The 17,851-nt window shown below is 41.1% G+C and overlaps 1 long non-coding RNA gene across 1 annotated transcript; it reads right to left on the bottom strand.

Annotated features, from left to right (window-relative positions):
- Positions 1-225: 225 nt before the first annotated feature.
- Positions 226-12,303, bottom strand: LOC125003889. Its single transcript, XR_007112281.1, has 4 exons — positions 12,096-12,303; positions 3,451-3,562; positions 2,176-3,303; positions 226-2,049 (listed from the first exon to the last, which is right to left on the bottom strand). It is a non-coding gene; the product is annotated as an uncharacterized LOC125003889 (long non-coding RNA).
- Between the last annotated feature and the right edge of the window lie 5,548 nt (positions 12,304-17,851).

Here is a 17,851-nt window from a genome sequence, read left to right as displayed (position 1 = left end):
TTCATGGTTGAGATCCTTCATCGCATTCATGAACTCTCTTTTCGCACCTACAAAGTTGGTGCCTTGACATCTCAACTGTCTCACATTCCCAGAGATTGCAATGAATGAGCACATTGCATTGATGAAAGCACCTGTGATGAGATCATCTAACATTTCTATATGTACGACTCTTGAACACATATATGTAAAAAGAAGACTATGCTTCTTCAAATTATCAGGATACAAAATTAACTGACTAAATCAGAACCTTTACCTATATCAGGGCTATGTAGGTCATATCTAATAACAAATTTTGGTTTTGGGTACCAAAAGGGATGGGAGATACATGGGGATTACAGTTTTTTACAACTGCTATGACCCGTTTGTCAGAACCTTAAACACTTTTTCAAAACTGTTAACACACATCACACAATACACACAATTCCCCTAACAGTTAATTTCATTGTCAAGATCACTCATTGTAACTAAACACAGAATTCCAAAATACAATAATACACTAACACAGTTCACCAAATCTACCAAAGCACTGACACACATTGTCTTCCAACAGAAACATTTAGTCAGTCACAGCACAGTGTCATAAAAAACACTGACAACTGATGGAATAACACAAACTGAATCACTTTGCAGGTGAGGTACGTGAGACCAGAATCAGCTGTGATCAATGTAATCATCAATCCATTAGTTTTCAACATGAGGTTTTCTGTTTTGACAAACCATGTGAAAGCAATTGAAAATTCACGAGTTGACATCTACTGCTTGGATCTTGATTGAGCTTGTGTGTAAAAGGAGTTAAAACTAATTTTAAACGTGTAAAATGCGTGTATTTTGTTTCAAAAGGAGAAGAATTGTGTTAATTGTATAGCCCACACAGGCTGATGTTGTGGTAAGTGTGTGAAGAGTTTTGAAAAAGCATTAAAAGTATTGTAGCGGTTGTAAAAAACTGTAAACTAAGCAGGATTGTGGAGGAAATGCCAACACAAATTTTTTAACCAGTGTTGCAGGCAATTAAGGTTAGATTGGACAAAATGTGCTTTCCAAAGGATAAAGGAGGATTGGGGCTGCCAGACTTGAGATTATATCACATATTTTATGAGATTACCAAATTAGCAAAATAGATAACTTTCAGCCCAATTTACTCATATTAATAGTTTCTCCCAGCATTCTGATAAGGTTGTGAATCCTATTATGTCTCATTCTAAAGAAATATGGACCAAAATACCAAAAAATATTTAAATAATTGCAGCATCAACACGTGACAATGAACATTACAAGGTGAATCCAATATGCTGACACCAAAAATACGGATTACAAAGGATCTTTATTGATAGGGATCGGGTTGCAGATAAGGGAAAGCAGGTGAGTCCAGGGTCCGGAAAATCTGAGCGCCAGACGAGAACTGGGTGGAGAGGGAGGAATGGCAGAGATCAGGGTTGGGAACGGATCCAGGGCGCCAGTGTGCAGAACAGGGCTGGAGTCTGAAGTGGAGAAAACAGAATTGCTGGTTATTGAGTGAGAAGGCAAAACAGTTCGAGTGTACGAGGAAAAAACTAGGAGGTGAGCCAACGGGGCTGAGAACTGCAAAGATCTGGCGATGAGTGAGTGAGCCGGTGTATTTAAACAGACAGGTCATGAGTTGATTGAGAAAAGGTGTGTGCCCTGCAGCCGTTGACCACGCCTGGACCCGCCCCTAGGGAGAAGAAAAGAAAAAATGGGGAAGAGAACAGAACAGGGGAGACTGGATGTGGCCATGACAGTACCCCCCTCAACGATGGCCTCCTGGTGACTCACCAGGCTTCTCGAGATGAGCACGATGGAAGTCTCTCACCATGGTAGGATCCACAATAATAGAACACTCCTCAGGGCCCTAACCCTCCCAGTCAACCAGGTACTGGAACCCTCTACCCAGGCACTGTAGATCCAAGAGCCGCTGAATGGAGTACACTGGACCGCCTTCAACGACCCGGAGGGATGGAGGGGGATCAGACGGAGGGCACAGAGGACTCTCAGATGCAGGTTTGAGCAGCAGACGTGAAACACAGGATGTACCTTGAAGGCAGAGGGAAGCTTCAACTTGACCGCCACAGGATTAATGATGGACACGGTAATGAGGGGACAACTCTCTGGTGTCAGTCTTCAATGGAATATTTTTTGCAGATAACCAGACTCTTTGACCTTGTTTGTAGGTGGGAGCAGGACTGCGGCGTCGGTCAGCCAATCTACGGTTCTTCTTCGACAGAGCAGAGGGAGCGCTCTTCGGAGCGAGCATCCCTCCAGACCTTACGGCTATGGCGAGGATGGTGTTGAACAGACGAAATGGCAGTTTCTGCTTCCAGGGCAGGAAAAAGGTGGTAAATAACCAAGCGCCCACTCAAAGGGGGACATACCTGTAGCCGAGCTGGAGAGGGAGTTGTGAGCATATTCAATCCAAGCCAGATGGGAACTCCATGATGCTGGATTTTGAACTGTTACGCATTGCAGAGCAGCTTAAAGGTCTTGTTTAGCTCTTTCTGCTTGGCCATTAGATTAGGGATGGAAACCAGAGGACAGGCTGACAGACTCCCCCAGAGCAGAACAAAAGGCTCTCCAAACCTGGGATGTGAACTGGGGGGCCATGCCAATGGAGAATAAAGAAACCAAAGAAACATGGACAATGGACGCTGTTTATCCTGCATAAATTCACTCACAAGGTGTCTCAGTGGCCATTTGATTTGATTTAGTTTTATTATAGTTTTGATATTTTTGAGTTTTTTGATTATTGACACAGAAGACAGATAGCCACTACAGGTAAGGCCACAAAATGCACAGATTTGGAGAAACGATCCATGATGGTTAGGATGACAGTGTTACCTTGAGAGGGAGACAATCAGGTGACAAAATATATGGTGATATGAGACCAGGGATGGCTGGGAACCAACCAGGGATGGCTGGGAACCAGCAAGGGAAAAAGGAGACCTGCAGGAGGAGTGTGAGTAGCCTTACCCCGAGCACATACCTGGCAGGCAGCAACAAAGGGGCGAGTGTCTGAGTCAGTAGTGGCCCACCATAAGTAGTGTTTGAGAAGCTTCAGCGTTTGGTTAGCTCCTGGATGACAGGTGAAACGGGAACAGTGACCCCACTGCAGAAGTTGTGTTCTCAACAAGTCAAGAACGAAACTCCTGCCAGGAGGACCGTTGCCAGGGTCAGACTGAACACGGAGAGCCTCCCGGATGGCCAACTCGACCTCCCATGTCTCCATTCCAACAATGCGAGTTGGGGGCAAAATGGTGTCCTGGCTCGAGGGGGAATCTGAAACAGACCTGTCTGGAGAGAGCATCAGGTTGTTTTACTTCCAGGACTACAGGAGAGGTTGAAGTGAAAACGGTCAAAGAATAAAGCCCAACAACCTCCACAACAGTTGAGGCGTTTGGCATACTTGATGTAAGCTAGGTTCTTATGATCAGTCTAAACCTGAAATGGATGCTCCGCCCCCTCGAGCCAGTGCCTCCACTCTTCCAGTGCAAGTTTGACCACCAGCAGCTCCCAGTTCTCAATGTCATAGTTCCGTTCAGCACAGGTTAGTCTGCGAGAGAGGAAAGCACAGGAATGAAGCAAATCGTCAGACTGGCTGCGTTGAGAAAGGACCGCCCCCACTCCTACGTCTGAAGCATCCACCTCCATCACAAACTGTCGTCGGGGATCCAGTTGAGGGGACCACTGAAAAGGAACCTCGGAAGAGGTGAGTTGAGTTAAGGGAACTGTCAAAGGAGAAGAATAAGTCGCTGATAATAAATCGCTGATAAGTCAGTGATAGAAGTTGCAAAACCAATAAATCTTTACAGCTGTTTCACGGAGGAAGGAAGTTGGCATTCCACCATGGATCTAATCTTCTCCAGATCAGCTTTCACCTTTCCACCAGCGAGGAAGTAGCCCAGGAATATAATGGAGGATTCATGGAACTCACACTTCTCCACTTTCACAAAGACAGTTCTCCAAAAGCCTCTGAAGTACCTGCCGGATATGAACCACATGCTCCTCCATGGTGCGCGAGAAGATCAGGATGTTGTCTTAATAGACAAACACAAACCGATTGTGGAAATCTCTCAAAACATCATTGATGAGAGCATGGAAGACACCGGGCGCATTAGTTAGCCCAAAGGGCATCACCAGTACTCAAAGTGCCCAAGCGAGGTATTGAAAGCTGTCCTCCATTCATCTCCCTCTCGGATGCGAACCAGATGGTAGGCGTTCCAGAAATTAAGTTTGGTGAAGACGGTAGCGCCTTGCAGAGGTTCAAACGCAGAGGAAATGAGAGTCAGTGGGTATTTATTTTTGATGGTAATCTGATTTAACCCTCGGAAGTCAATGCAGGGACGGAGAAGTTTGTCTTTTTTACTCATGAAGAAGAAACCAGCTCCCAGGGAGGACGATGAAGGGCTAATGATACCGGCTGCCAGGGAATCCGCAATGTATTTTTCCATGGCCTCTCTCTCTGGTCGGGAAAGGGTGTACAGGCCACCAGTGGACGCTAGGCTCCAGGGACCAAGTCAATGGCAAGACTCCAGTTCATTATTTTTCCCAAAGACCAATCTATGTGAGGGTTGTGAAGAGCTAGCCATGGGTGACCAAGAATGACTGGAGCGAAGGGAGAGGACAAAAGTTTGAAAGATTGGGAGTCGCCATGGTTGCCGGAGACCTGCAGCTGGAGAGGTGTAGTTTGGTGAGTTACTTGAGCGAGTAATTTTCCATCGATAGCTCTCACCACAATGGGACTTTTGAGTCGAAAAGCCTGATGGCGACACCACTTTCTCATGAAACTGTCCTTGGCTCTGGAGTCAAAAAGAGCCGAAAGTGGCAGTGGGCCATTGGAAGTTCCCAGGGAGACAGGAGGGGAGAAACACCTTTAGTGTGGGAAGGAGGACTGAGTGTGGCTCATCTGCCGCTCCTTGACAGCACGAGAGCCTAAGCTTTTGGGCGAAGGGGTCAGAAAGCAATGGAGTGGCCCTTCTGACCATGGTAAAGGCATTCCTTAGCGGACATACGCCGGGATTGTTCCTCAAGGGTCAGGCAAGTTCGACTCAATTGTCGAACTCAGGGGCAGGTGTGGATCTGGGAGGGGAACGCAGCGACTGACTGGGAGGAGTGGGAGGCTGACGAACAGGGGTCTGGCTGATGGGGAACATAGAGGAGCGTGAAGCAGATGACTGGCATCTTCTCTCCCTGAGTCTTTCTCAGTATTGGTTATCAAGTTTCACAGCCAAAGAAATTAAGGCATCAAGGGTGGGGTTTCATCTTTGACCACGAGTTCATCTTTTAGTTGTTCAGATAGTCCTCCTAGAAAGACTGCTCTTAAAGCTGCGTCGTTTCACCCCAAACCAGTGGCCAGCACTCTAAACTCAATGGAGTTGTCAGCTACGCTGCATGAACCTTGCTTGAGTGTAAGGAGCTGACTTGACGCCTCACGTGACTGTACTGAATGTTCAAAAACCCTATGCAGTTCCTCTACAAACAGGGTGAAAGATTTGAAATATACCTGGAAGATTCCTAGAAAGCAGTTGCCCACTCTAAGGCCCTTCCTCGTAGTAACCCCATAACAAACTGAACCCTAGCTTCTTCGGTTGAAAAGGAAAAGGGTTTCTGACCCAACAGCTGGGAGCATTGAAGAAGAACAACCTTTACATTTTGAAGGGTCACCCGAATAAGGCTCAGGGTCGACGGTTCTGGTCCCCTTGGCTGGGTTACTGTTTCAAGGACACTGGTGCAGCGGTAACAGGTGGAGAGGTTGTGGGTTGAATGAGAGCAAGTTGAGAGATTTGAAACAGTTGAGTCATTATGTCATTTACTTGTCCCGTGAGAGCGGTCGAATTATCCACGAGGTTCCCAAGGAGTTGATCGTGTTTCCTTAACAGGTTGTCTTGGCTGGAAATCATATGCTGGAGAGCCTCTGCATCCGCAGAGTCCATGTTTGGCCAGATCTTTCTTTGACAACGAATGTAAAACGGTGAATCCAATATGCAGGTAGGTTCGATGGACAACGGGCGTGTGCTTTGTGTTGAGGTAGGATCCCATTTCCGAATGAATGATTGAGCATAGACAACAAAGGATCTAAGAGAATACCACTAAACTCCTTATAAAACACATCCAAATCCATCTGGCCCTGGGGCCTTACCGGACGGCATAGATTTCAAAGCAAATAGTGCTTCCTCTCTAGTACTTGGGGCATTTAGTAAATTTTGATCATCTAGTTTTGAGGAGTCTTAAAGGTTATAGGTTGGAAGAATGATGCAAAGTGTTTATTAATGGTTCTAGTGTTGAATGATCTGACACCATTAGAGTCAGTAATAGAGACTATATTTTGAGAATTTGCCCTCTTCTTGACCAGATTTCCAGATACTTTATCCCCAAACTCATACAGTTTCTGCCTGGCAAATTTAAGGGACTGTTTAGAGTTCTGAATCAGAAAGTATTCAATGCACCATGTGTGAATAACAGTTCCTTAAGCAAATCAGAACCCGGACTAGATATGTAATTTTTCTACAATTCAGATAGTTGAGATTCAAGGTGTTACGCTGTCCATTCTTTTCCACATCTCTTGGATGCAACAAAAGATATAATCAGTCCACGAGAGTATATTTTACATGCCTCCCAGAGGACAGAGGGATTATCTGCGGATAGTGAGTTGATAGAATGAAAAATGTTAAATTCAGAAGTGAAGTAGGAGACAAATGTGTTGTCTTTAAGGAGATAAGGTTGAAATCTCCAGAACCATGACAGTGCACTGTCCTCAGCGAGAGAATGTACCAAATAAAGTGGGGCATAATCAGATAACACAATGTTGCCTATAGAACATGATAAAGCAAGAGGGATTAAGATGACAATTGAAATCTCCTGCCACAAAAGAGTGACCTGAAGCCTGTTCCATAAAAGCTGCAAAAGCCTCGGAAAGAAAATCAATCAATCAGGGGAAGAGGTTGGGGGACAGTATACATTCATAAAAGTTACCTCTTTTCCTACGAGTATTCCTTTAACAATTATATATCAGCCCTGGTTGTCTTTAACATCATCAAGAGACCTAAATGCCAGCTTTTTACTAATGAAGATGGCTATGCCCCTACTGAAAGAAGAATATGACGTAGCAAAGACCTGCCCCACCCATCTCCTTTGCAATTTAGCATTATCCTTATCTTCCAGGTGAGTCTCATGGAGGAACACAATAGAAAGATCTTCCTTTTTCAAAAATGATAATACTGCGGTACTCTTGGTAGGTTTTTGGAGGCCACAGGTTTTCCAAGAACAGATCTTAATATTATGTTTATCAGACATGGCCATAAGATAATATTTGTTAGAGTTGACCGGATACTCGTTTCAGCTGAGTAAAAGCACTTTTGCCGATTACGAGTATTATACAAGTAAAATGAGTCAATATCTGTGCTCGGATTGTATGAAAATCCTCATTGTTTATCTGACTGTGTCTGTGTTCTGTGATAGACACCGCGCCCCTCCCCTACACACATACACATGTGTTGCTGTGTCCTGCTCACCTCACTCTGACACACAACAGCTCTCTGTCTCTCAGGTTTGGGGTCTTTTCCGTTAACGTTTAGAGTTTCTTAGTTTTAGGTTTGTTTGTACTCTGGTTTGTACTTACTAATCAACCAGTGGAGTTCTGGTAAACGCAGGTTCGTTCGGACGTGGTGCAGATTAATGCGACTGCCGTTGCATCTGCCTGTCGGAGATTTTCTTTTTCTTTATTTAACCATCGGCTGGCTCTAACCATTTTTTTTTGACTTCACGCAGAGTGTCTGACACTTTCTTGTTGTATTTCCCCCCTCTTGTCAATTACATTTTACTTGATAATTGCACCAGCATGTGTTGTATTCAAAACCAAAATTTCTGATAAACCCGTATCAATTGCATGCTTAAAACAACGTACTGGTTAAAGCCCCGCCCATTTCAACAAACCCGACCCACTTTCGGTTTAGCCCCCGCCCACTCCGAGTACAGATACAGATAATTTGTATGGTTAACTGATACAGATAATGCTGTACTCGCTCATCCCTACCTTCTTCATAATCTTCCAAAATTCTTCATTTTCTCTTTCTTTTGCCAGGAACTTCTACTTCAAATTCCATTCTGTACAGTGACATAAAACATATCAGTGTTTGTGGGCTGCAAAATGCCCACTCAACTCAAATAAATAGCAGGGAGGGGTGAAATGCAGAAACAGTAGTGATTTATTAAATACAAATATTAAAAATAAAAATTCCAACAGTAGTACAATATTACCAAGCTTCCCTTAATCCTTATTGTGGAGTAAAGGGAAGACAGCAAAGCCCTCAGCGTGTGGTAAACACACTGCCTTCCTCTTCAGGTAAGTACACTCTAAAATTTTTGTCTTTGCTCTTTGCAGGTCACTGTCCACTAAACATACTATGTTGGGTAGCTTGGAGTCGCACGGTGTGTCAAAAAGTTGTCCAGTTTGGCTTGCGTCTATGACATCAACAGATGAGCGTCCATCTTCCCTTTTCTTTCTTATGAACACAATGTCATCTGTCTCCAACATGAAGCAGTGGTTTGGTGCCTTGGCTGACACACAAAAGGGTTTGTGTTGCATCTTGGATGGCTTTGTGTTGCATTGTTCAGCGATTCTTTTAGTAACCTGTGCAATTAGATTCTTGCTATTCCTGACCATCTTTTTGACTAACTGCAGGTTGTTCTGAAATGGGAAGTAGGAAATGTAATTTAAGGAGCATTTGAAGTTAACAACATTATCAGCTATATGCTTTATGGAGTAGATGTTGTAAGTACAAAAGGTAGGAGCATAGATCTCTGCATCGTGGCTGTCTTGCAAATTCTGCTGGCATGGCACCCTTCAGTTGAATCATCCTCTGATTGAATGCCTCCCTCTGCTCTTTTCTCAATTTGCAAGTGGGTGGGCCTCGCAGCAAAAACATAAGAATTTTTTTCACAGTACCAAGAAAGATCAAATGCATATGGTCCAGGGGAAATTGTGAGACACAATTAATTCCGATTCTAACAAGGGGTGATAGCTCTTTTTGATGTTGTGCATAGTCAAGCTGATTGAATTTGTCATCAGTACGCTTTTCTTGATTGCTTTTATCCAAGTAAACAACCCTTCCCTCAACCTTCCTGGCCACTGCAACACAACGCTCACATCCATGAAGACCGTTGTGGGTGGTAACACACTTCAAAAATGCTCTTGCTGGGGCATCGCAGATGGAAGCTCTCACAGTGACTATGTATTTTCTGTTGTTGTGTGATATCCCATTTTGTAAAAAGTCATGCAGTTCCTCCAGAAAATCATTCACATTGTCGGTAAGAGGATGTGGTTTGCTTGAGCCAAAATACAGAGCCACCGAAAATGGCTTAGAGTCTGGAAGTTTAGCTTGAATGGGCCAAAATTGTTTTTGGCTGGACTTGAATAAAGGCAAACCATCTATGTTTATGATAAGGTCTATGTTGCCTGTAAAGTCAGGGTTTTGCCAATAATGTCCTGCCATCCTTAGGTAGTCTGTGTCCATGGGAACGCAAAACTCTCAGCAGGCCATTTAATGCAGAAAGCGTTTGAGTAGTGGCAGTGGCCCAAGCTGCCAGATCCTCAGGTAAGGATGGAGTGTCCTCTGGGTCAGAATGTAAAAAATAAAACTCGGCCTCACTACTGTCTCCATTATCCCTGTATTCAGCATCCCAGAGAGAGTCATCTTGGCCAGTTTGTGCCACCATCCTCCTGTGTGCCCTCCCCTGACAGTCACATTTTGGCTTTTTTCAACAATAGAGTGACCTTGTCCTGGGAACCAACTGCTCCAACATGCTCACTGTCAGAGTCACTCTCTGAAGCCGCAAGGAGATCAACTAGCGCTCTTTGTCGCCTCCATTCTCTAAAATAATTAGGCCTGTTAGATGCCATTTATATCCCCCTCAAAAAATCCAAAAATAAAAAAACGGGAAAAAAATCAAGAATAAGCTGAAAATACAAGGAAAAAATAAAATATAGTCAATAAAAAAATAGTAATAGTGTATAGTAAAAGTGTATAACAATTCAGTCACATTGGCAGTCTATGTCATGCATTTATAGATATCTCTGAGCCAAAAGATAATAACATTTATACTTATAAAAAACAAAGAATGTAAATAATAACATTTTAAATTACAATTCAGTACATCATGAAGAGCTATCATCGGAAATGCAGACTACTTACTACTTAAAATACAGCTACTTAAGAGTGACTTTACTGATGTATGAATCATGGAAGTTTGTGGCTGCTCTCAATGCAGATGGCCACTACATGTCACTGGTAGGGTCTTTAAGGCTTTGAAGCTTCAAATATTTTTTCAGTACAATCAGGAAAAAGCTTCACAAGGTCCATCTTTATTTAAAAAGAAGTTAAAGGTTTGAAGTCATAAAAGTCTTACTTTTTTTCTAATTTATTTTTGCAGCAGTATATTAATAAAACTTTATAAATAATAAACATTTGATCTAGTGTCTGCTTTTTATATTAATAATTTGTTTAAACATAATTTTACATGCCTCCCAGTGAGAAGGTCTGGGTTCGAGATGAGATCATTTTACATCATTGCTGTACATCAGTGTAGAATCTATAAGGTATTCATCATCATTCATCATCCTCTTGCCGTGTTCAGTGTAGGTATCATCACGTATAATACCACCTATAAAACACTTCCCACCCATTTTCCTAAGTGAGGACTACTTTAGACCTCAGTTAAAATTGCAGTCCCTTGTTAACTGGCTTTGAGTCTAGAATATTTTCTAACACAAGTCACACACACTCAAAAACAAAAAAAGAGTTGATGGAAAAGATGACGTAAATGATTTATGGTTTTACACCTAAAACCCGTAGACATACACTTTAAATTAAGCCCCTGTGACTTCTGTTTAAGTTACATTGTTCATCATTATTGTCAATAAGGGACAAAACAAATAAATATTACAAGGCATCATTGGGGGTTGTGGAGTAGCATGTGGTTTAATGTCTCTCTGTGCCCTGGACTCTGATGGTTGAAACAAACCAAAAAACAAACTTAAATAGTGAATAATTTAGAAATAAATTCTTGAATTTTAGATGTTGTACAGTGTGTTCAACACAAATCTAACTTGAGTTTTTGAATGAGGGACGTGGTCCCTTTAAGAGCGTCACTGTCTTTCACGTCCTCAGACTATAAAAGCAGCTGTGAGTCCGGCAGAGACTTTATTGGACAGAAATCACATGAACATCAAAAATGAGTGGAAGGGGCAAAGATTTCGGAAAAGTGGGCGCCAAGCGTCACCGTAAAATTCTCCGTGATAACATCCAGGGAATCACTAAGCCCGCTATCCGCCGTCTGGCTCGTCGTGGTGTAGTCATACGTATCCCCGGTCTGATCTACGAGGAGACCCGTGGTGTGTTGAAGGTTTTCCTGGAGGTCATCCGTGATGCCGGCTCCTACGCTAAGCACGCCAACAGGAAGACCATCACCGCCATGGATGTGGTCTATGCAAAAGCACAGTAACAATACAAAGGTACTTTTAAAAAGAATTCATTTGTGCAAAATAAGTAAACAAATCAGTAATATATATATATATAAAACCCTACTTGATATGAGCATGGATACATTTTCAGAACTCAAATACGGTTTTAAAAGGCAGACATGTTTAATAAGGAGGGATTTAATGAATGGACATTTTAAGCCACAAAGAACTACTTATATTCCTGTTTTACAGATTTACTATGGATGAAAAGGCCAGAAAAGGCTGAACTGACTACACGGCCTGAAAATTCTCAGTTCCTCCAGGCTCATCCTCTGGAAGCATATTCCATCAACCATGGAAGGAGTTGTTTTTGGTCTATAAATGATAATAAATATTTTTTTTTAACTGTATCTGTGGTTTGTGTTTGATTCCATGTATTTTACTGAATATAACAGTAATTAAAATGTCATACTTTTTTGTTGGATACATTGGCCAATAAGTCACTAATATCCTATATTTTCTCTTTATTAAGACCAGGTTCTGTAAGATTACAATAATGTGACTTGACTTGACATAACCTGTCACTTGGGACTTACTTGAGACTGGAATGTTAAGATTTAGGACTTACTTGAGACTTGCACATGGGTGACTTGATCCCATCTCTGCTCTCTTGTGTCACTTCATCTCTTCCTCATTTCTCTTCTCTTTCTCTTCTAAACCTTACATGGCCAAATACTGTATTGCTCTGTTGTCTGAAGGGAAGCCAGGTATTGTTGTTGGGTCTCTTGGTGGAAAAAAAAAGAATCCTTAACCAATCAGGTGAGGCTGCTTTCATGACAGTGCTCACCTGTGACTGGACAGGAGCCATCCCTCCTTTGGCTTCCCTTGGCCTCAGGCCAGCATAGGTCCAATTCCAATCCGCCCTCAATGACTCCAGCCCTGAACCCTGACCCTGATTTAAGTGACGTCAATCATAAGTGATTGAGTGTGAGAGTCTAAAAGGGCATCAGATCCTATCAGTAGAAATGGAACAGCACTTACCATCTTTCACGAGATGTTGCCTTGACAACAACATGTTGTTGACACTGGCTACTCTGGGAGTTTTGATTTATAATGTAGTTGTAGCATGTTATAAAGTTATAAAGCTTGCTAGGTCAACAGGCCTACTATGAACAGTCTAAACACTGAACAGATGCATTTGTGCACCCTGTGAAATGAGCATGTTTCTCAATTCTCATTTCATTGTTTATTGTTCACTACACAACCACAAACTTCACACAGTGGTGCGGGCGTCACATGACTTTTTTAGTTGGCGATGCCATATTGGCAGGAAAATTCTGAGGAAAATTAACTATACCAGCGCTGATTTCAGACTGTCAGAGTTTACTGCACTTGAAACAGATACAAAATGACCAGTACAAGTCAAAACTCAACAGATTACATATCACAGACTTTTATCATGCCCCAGATGTGCTTTTTTCTAGCATTAAAACAGCCAGCGGGGGCAATGTTCCTGACCTGTAGTATCTGGATATGACTTTCCTTCCTCCTTCCTCCTTTCTGGAGTCACTGAACGCATTTAAGAGCCCAGAGGGGTCCAAATGGATGCAGTCAGGCTTCATGATGCACATGCAGTTTTTGAGTTTGTCGGCTAAAAACAGTGTCTCTTCGTCATAACAGCAGCATAATGTAACAAGCTAATTACTGAGCTAAATAGTCTCAGTTATATGCCAATCTTTTATGGTGTTAACACAGTTTAAATGCATGCCTAAATGCCCCACAACATACACAATATTATTATTGTATTTGTTTTTATTAATTATTCAAACATTTAATTCCTAATTTCCTTCTCATTGTGATTAGATTTAGTGCTGAATGAGTAACATCCTTATGTAGTCCATGTTATAGACATTAGTCTAACTTGCCTTTATGAAAATAAGTCTGTTGGACATCGTGTTAATAAACAAGACATTACACCTGGAAAACGCTGGATTCTGTCCCTGATAGAAAGTGATCGCTACATAAGAGAAATCTGTTTCTTGAGGGATTTCATCGATTCATTTTCTTGTCGGCAGGCAGAGTGGAGCACAACTTTTTGTTATTTAAAAAAAAAAAAAAAAAAAAATTATTTATTGGTGTGTTTGTTTGTTTTTTAAATTAAGGGTATTCTGACGGCATTCCCCGTATAGAGTGTGTGCATTGACGTCACTGCCGCCCAGGACCACGCCCCCCTGAAATGTATCGGTAAATACGGTGAGACCCGGAAAAATGTGGATTATCAAATCAAATTAAGGCCAATTGGACTCAGCAATGATCCATACGAACTAGTGTGGATTTGGAAAATAAATTCACCTCACTTTCAGTAAGTTTAAGTTCATTTCAGTTATGATAAATGTAGCTAAATAAAAGATGCTACCTCTAAGAGCTTTTCTGAGAAGTAACCTTAGCCGTATAATACTGTAGCATATGAAAGGGCGTTAAAAGGATGACTAGGAGTGATCGAAAATATGTGTTTATGGTTATTTATTGTCGAGGTTGAATTTTTGAGGTTGAGTTTTATGTTGAATTTTATTACGTTGATTTTTTTTTATATTGATTTTTTTGTGATGTTGAATTTTTATGTACACTAAATTTACCTAACAGTTCATATTCAAACTCTGATGGCACATAGAAACTTCCATAGCCACCTGACATCCGTAGATATATCCATGCCTGACATCAACGCGGCCGCCATCTTAGGCAGTTGTTTCTGACCAACGGTCAGGCCAGCCGTTAGTGCATCTAAAATGCCAGACCTTTGTGCCGCTTACGGATGTTCCCGTGAAAGAAACACCAAAACCAAGCAACAGGGACATTCACAAGTGAGAAGATGTTTTATATCATTTAACTGTTTAGCTATGAACGTATTTGATGTATATCTAAAGCTAACATAAATCAAACTACCTTAGCTCACGAAGAGGTTGTTTCTTGAACACACCCTGGTGTTCAGGCCAACCCCTCCCTATTGCTTCATGATTAGGCTGAGGGCATTTAAGGCACCTGTGGCCTCATGGCTGTCATGTGGGCTTCCTCTAACTCTGAGCTCTCCTCTCCCTCTTTTGCCCGGTCATATTGGTGTCTGCTAATGAAACAAGTTCTCCAAGGTTATGGACACTGATTAAGCTGGGTTAGCAGGTGCACCTTTTTATTAAGGTCATTGTCAGCTGCTGTTTTGCCTTGGTATTAGTTTTACTCTTGATTGATTCGCACATTTTAGCCTGGACCAACGGGTGCTGGAAGCTCTCTCAGATTCGGCTGTGATTTTGACATCGTTCTATCTTGTAAATAAACCTTTTTTAAATGCAAGATAAGACTTGTCAGCGGTGATCACTTCTTTCTTCAGCACATCAATATACAACACGAACTTGTGTTGTCTGTAAAATAATTGAGGTCTTAGTCAGATTTTTTGTAAGATGCAGTATTTCCTGGCATGAGACTCCCCAGGTGGCGTTGTCTGGTCCGGTTCTGGTGGCCTCCACCCACACACTTACTTCACCACATTCGTAAGACATCAGTAACATGAAAGTGACATTTAGAAATCAGCCACTGTATGTAATTGTACTAAGTTTGGCCTAAATCATCTATCAGTTTCACGAATATAATATGAACGTTAACTGCTAAGTTATGTGTCTGTTGTAGCGACACAATCAGAACCAAGCGTTGGTCAGAAAGTTGTTTTGGCCTTCAAATGTGAAGGGCGTTATAAATAAGATCTATTATTATTATTATTATTATTATTATTATTATTATTATATTGTGTTATTTCACATACTCTTCCTGTAATTTGTTTTATTTTGATTACTATATCATAAATTGTAATATTATTAAATATATTATTATTATTGTTGTTATATATCATTCTGTTTTGATAAATGCCTAGACGCTTTTTAATGGTGTTGCACATTGTCTGCATTTTAATTTAACCAATCTATATTGTACCCATAATCATGTGTCTGACATTTATAATAAACCAAACGGCTTGAAAATCGTTTGAAAATTCAGTGAGTTATGGGGATTTTAACTGCTGATAGACGTCTGCCTCCGTTGCTTAACAGACTAAGTGGACACGGTCGGCTTCCCCCTGCCCAAGATGGCGGCTGTGTTGAGGCATTGTCCCAATGGACAGAGGCAGCGGAGGCAGCTTCTATGTGTATATATCAGGTACATATCTATGCATACCCTCTATTTGATTTGACAACACTATGAACTGTGGGTAATTCCCTTACCGTAAGTCAGCATCGCTGCTGCATTAAGGGCTCATTCACTGACTTGATAATCTGACAATGGAACTGGTCCAAAAAGGAAAATAAAAATGAAGTAATAAAGTGGGAAATTAAAAGAACCAGTTATAAAGACCAAGTTGATATTGTTAAGACCCACATCATGTCAAAACTCCTCTTCCTATGTATGGTGTTTTCTCCTCCACCAAAAGTCATCATGAACCTAAATACACTTTGCACTAAACTAATTTGGGGAACAGTGAAGTGACAAAGAGATACATAATGTATAAGAGTAAGAACACTGGTGGTCTAGGTGCACCTGATTGTGATATTAAACTTAAAATCCCTTTTATGAAAAGTGTTGTTGAAGCCCGGAGCAGAAACGTTCATTGGCCAAAAGTAAAATTAGTCCACTGGAACAAATTAAGAGGTAGGGCCAGAACTAATGTTCCATATTATAAACTCCTCTTTGGAGACTTTATGACAGAAGTTGATTATCTGAACGTTAACTGGTCAGATTCCACCACCAAAGACATTTATAAAACATTCAATGACAATAAAAGCAAAAAAATGAATTGACTATAAACATGTAACACATGCTGAACATCAGCAGATAATTAATATCAATGATAAACTCACACCCAATAAACTCAGAGACACCATGTGGTTGATGTCAGTTCATAGACTCCAAGTTAGAGCTATAGTCCAGTGGAGCTGTTATGTCACAACTAAAAAAAGTCCAATGTCCAACTGTGACGAGGATGAAACTCTGCAACATCTACTAATAGATTGTTACAGATCAAAAGAAATCAGGGACAAAATGAAAACTGTAGGTTTTAATGTTAGTATCAGTGAGAAACGTGTCATGTGTGGACTTTTTAAAGAAAACTTTATTGATTCAAAGAGACGTCTGTTCTGGCTGGTGATGTGCATCATCATCTGCCACATATGGAAGACAAGAGCAAAAACTGTCATAGAACAGAAGATGATCAACAGCGACGTGGTCTTCAGGAACATTTCGGTTTATCTCAAGAGGAGGAAGACGATAGAACCTAAGACCAACAACCCTTTGTCCAGGGACCTTTTAAATATATGAAGGAAATGTACTATTGTATTGATATAATGTTTAGTATTGTTTGTGTTAGTTGCATTATTTTAACTCTTTCATTTCTCTTGTGCACGTGGCTTTGAATGTATGGAACTTAACTATGTGTTTTTATTTTATATCCACGGTGTGTACAATGCATGTGTGTGTGTGTGAGTAAGGGTGAGAGAAAGTGTGTGTGTTGTGTTCAAAGTGTCAGATTGTTAGATAACAAGTGCCCGTAAGACCATTAAAAGGAAACTTGCTGCTGTAATAGCTCATTCCATTACATGAAATAGTGACATAAATGAGTTTTTATCCACAGATATCAAACCTATAAACCAAACCTTTTCCTTGTCTCATGGATGGAGACAGCCAGGCTGTTACGATTGTAAATGAGGAAACACGGAATTAGTGACATACAAATCTTGCACATTCTTTGCTTATTTTATTTGATTTACTTTACGATACAATATTATTACTTTGCTTTATTACACAGTTCTGAACCACCTCTGCTCACCTCTTTTGCGCAGGTATACATGTTACACATATTTCCAGTCTTCCTTTTCTTTTTGCACTGTTAATTTTGTTGATTTTGTTGGTGTGTTACACTGACGTCTGTGTATGTTACTGTACAAGCTACTGGACACTCGAATTTCCCCCAGGGGATGAATAAAGTATTTTTCTATTCTATTCTATTCTATTCTATTCTATTCTATTCTATTCTGTTTTGATTTTAACTGTCTTACATCTATATATACTGTATATGTACATACATTACTTGGGGACGCTGAAGTCAGCGCCTATGTGTTAATGTTACATTACTTTATTTTACATTACCTTAATATGTGTTATGTTACTTTATTTTACTTTAATTGTCTTCCACCCTTCCTACTGTGAGAACAAATGGATGGGTCAAAATGCAGAGATGGAATTTCCCCATGAGGATCAATAAGGGAACTTTTTTTTCTTTCTCCTGGATTTGGAAACTGATCATTCTTCAGTTTATAAAGAAATGAGAGTCAGACTTGGTGCTGATGA

This window comes from Mugil cephalus, chromosome 2 (assembly GCF_022458985.1).
Source record: "Mugil cephalus isolate CIBA_MC_2020 chromosome 2, CIBA_Mcephalus_1.1, whole genome shotgun sequence".
Lineage (NCBI taxonomy): Eukaryota > Metazoa > Chordata > Actinopteri > Mugiliformes > Mugilidae > Mugil > Mugil cephalus.
This window is presented reverse-complemented; position numbering and strand designations above follow the sequence as displayed.